Raw genomic sequence first — 3024 nt, 5'->3', positions numbered from 1 at the left:
TGTGGTCAATGTCATGAGACAAAGTGTATGTGAACTGCTATATGGAAAGTGAATTTGCTCTGTAAATTTTCACCCAAATCACAATTAAAAAAAAGAAAGAAAGAAAGAAAGAAAGAAAGAAAGAAATCTGATGTCATATGACATTGGGTAAATCTGCTGCAAAACAACTCTTTAAAGTGTTAGGAAGCAAAAAGGTCACTTTGAAGACTGAGGTGCACCTAACTCAAGCCATGGTAATTTCAGTTGCCTCATATGTGTGTGAAAGCTGGATAGTGGATAAGGAAGACAGCAGAAGAGTTGATGCCTTTGAATTGTGGTGTTGGCAAAGAATAGTGAAAATAACATGGACTGCCAGAAGAAGGAACAAATCTATCAGGGAAGAAGTGTAGCTGGAATACTCCTGTGGTAGTTAAATTTGTATGGCAATTTGGCTGGGCCTGGTTGAGTGGCTGGTCAGCTGGTGGTAGTTATTCCCCATGATGAGACTGGCAATCAACTCCGTGGTGGGCTCTACCACAAGCAGCTGAGTAGCTGCCTTTGGGATGTGGTCTGTTTCCTGTATACAAGGAGAAGCCTTGGGGGATAGTCTCTAGCTTATGGCACACTTGTACCCTGCATGTAGCCATGTCATTGGTCAGCAGCTTGCCATGCTGTGCTGACCTTGGGACTTCCAATGGACTTAAATTAATGGTCTGCCATGTGGTTTGGTAACATTGGGACTGTGCCTTTTTACTTGTCAACTTTGGGCTTGTCAGCCTCAGCAGCCAGCAGCTGTATGAGTGAAGAAATGCCTCTAGCTCCAGTGGGCTGTGACCAGGAGGCAGAGCTGGACCCCAATGTTGAGGGGCTTTCACCCAGCCCCTGGAGCTTGGCACTTTGAACTTGGACTTAAAGCCTCCAAACTGTAATAGAATAAATTCCTGTTTGTTAAGGGCATCCCATTTGTGGTATATTCTTGTCAGAGTGGCACTAGGTAACCAGAACAACTCCTTAAAAGCAAGAATGGCCAGAGTTTGTCTCAGCTACTTTGGTCATGTTGTCAGAAAGGATCAAGCCCTGGAGAAGGACATCATGCATGGTAAAGTGGAGGGTCAGCCAAAAAGGGGAAGACCCTCAATGAGATGGATTGACACAGTGGCTACAATGATGGGCTCAAGCATAGCAATGATTGTCAGGATGGCATAGACCAGGCAGTGTTTCATTCTGTTGTACATAGAGTCACTATGAGTTGGAGCTGACTGGATAGCACCTACAAATCACAACATACCAAAAATGTTAAGTAAACCAAAACCACTGCCATTGAGACTAACATATGGTGTCTTGTTAGTAGTCCTCAAGCTAATTCCTTCTAGCATCTTAGTGCCTGGAAAACTAGGTGCAGCAGTCTGAAATAGGGATTCTGGTGCTCTGAACAGCTCACTGAGTCAGAGTGCGCCAAACTCAGGGAAGTAGGATTGGAAAGGAGAAAGGGGAAGGGGGAAAAAAAAAAAAAAAAAAAAAAAACAGGAGAACCTATCCTGCAGAATGTTGACCAGCAGGCAAGAAGGGCCATTGGATACCTCCCTGGTTAGAGAAGAAGACGCACCACACCAGTGTCCCAAAGGTCACCCCATGGATCTACCTTCAGCACCTGCTTTTATCAGTAACCTTGGGTCTGCTGAGTGTGAGTGAACACTTCCAGTACCACTGAAACCTGAGCAGAGACCATTGGCACTGCAAGTGGGTGGGCCCTGGGAGGAATTACCACAGTGGATTGCAGAATGGGCTTGGGCCAGCTTTTTGGCATGGAGGGACCAGTTCTTGACTTTGTCGGTAAGCTGGGTCCGCTGGGTGCAAGCAGTCATCTCCCTCCTCCAGCGCCCCTGAAACCCGAGCAGAGAGATCATTGACACTGCAAGTGCATGGGCCCTGGGAGGAACTCCCATGGTGGATCACGGAGCAGGCCTATTGTCTTGGGTTGGCTTATTGGCATGGAGGGGCCTCGAGAGCAGGGTTTTTGCATGTTTCTGAGCCTGGCAGAAAGTGACAACCCCCTAACAAGAGAAGTCTTTGCTGAACTTGAGCTGTGGGCCCATGAATAGCAGTACAATGTCATCATTAGCAACCCACTCAAAGCCCTAGAAACTGCCCTAGCAACTGGAGCTTCCCTTCCTTTTCTCTTTCCCTCCCACCTTCTCCACCTATACCCACACTCATCCAATAGAACAATCACATTCAGCCACCATAATACCTGCCAGTTCAAATTCTAAACCTTCTTTACAACAGAGACCTATATCCACATTCCGTACTTAAATTCCATCATCACAAGGAAAACTTCAGAGCAACCCAGCACTCCTGAATTAATAACAGCCAAAAAATAAAATAAATAAAATACACCCACTCCACCTTTTCAAAATATTAAATCATAAAACCAAGACAAAACAAATCAATACATAACCAACAGTTAAAGACAATCTCAAAATGTCTAGGAAACAATAGGCAACCTCAAATCAAACAAAAAAACAGAACAAGGCATTAGAAGCAAAACCACAAACAAAGGTCTCATTAAACATGGAGGAAGACAAGGCAATAGAATTATCTGGGAAGGAATTTAGAAGATATGTTTATAGAGCTTTACAAGAACCTAAGGAAACCCCAAACAGAAGCAAGGACAACACAGACAGTTTCTTGGAAGAACTCAGGAAAATCATTCAAGAACAAAATAACAAGATTAATGCACAATCAGAACTCATACAGAAACAGAAGTTAGAAATCCAGAAGATGAATACCAAAATTACAGAATTACACAATACAGTGGAAGCACAAAAGAGAAGGATAGAACTGGCTGAAGAATGCATTTCCCAATTAGAAGACAAATCACTGGACACCAGCCTGTATGAAGAAAAATCAGAACAAAGATTTAAGAGAAATGAAGAGAACCTACAAGTTCTATGGGATGACATGAAAAGAAACAATATACACCTCATTGGAATTCCAGAACAAGAAGAGAGAGAGAGAAAAAAAAAAAAAAACGAGAAAATTGTG

The sequence above is a fragment of the Orycteropus afer genome, unplaced genomic scaffold (assembly GCF_000298275.1).
Source record: "Orycteropus afer afer isolate SDZICR_OR568_19922 unplaced genomic scaffold, OryAfe1.0 scaffold00887, whole genome shotgun sequence".
Lineage (NCBI taxonomy): Eukaryota > Metazoa > Chordata > Mammalia > Tubulidentata > Orycteropodidae > Orycteropus > Orycteropus afer.
The sequence above is the reverse complement of the archived record's forward strand: the minus strand, read 5'-3'. Positions refer to the sequence as shown.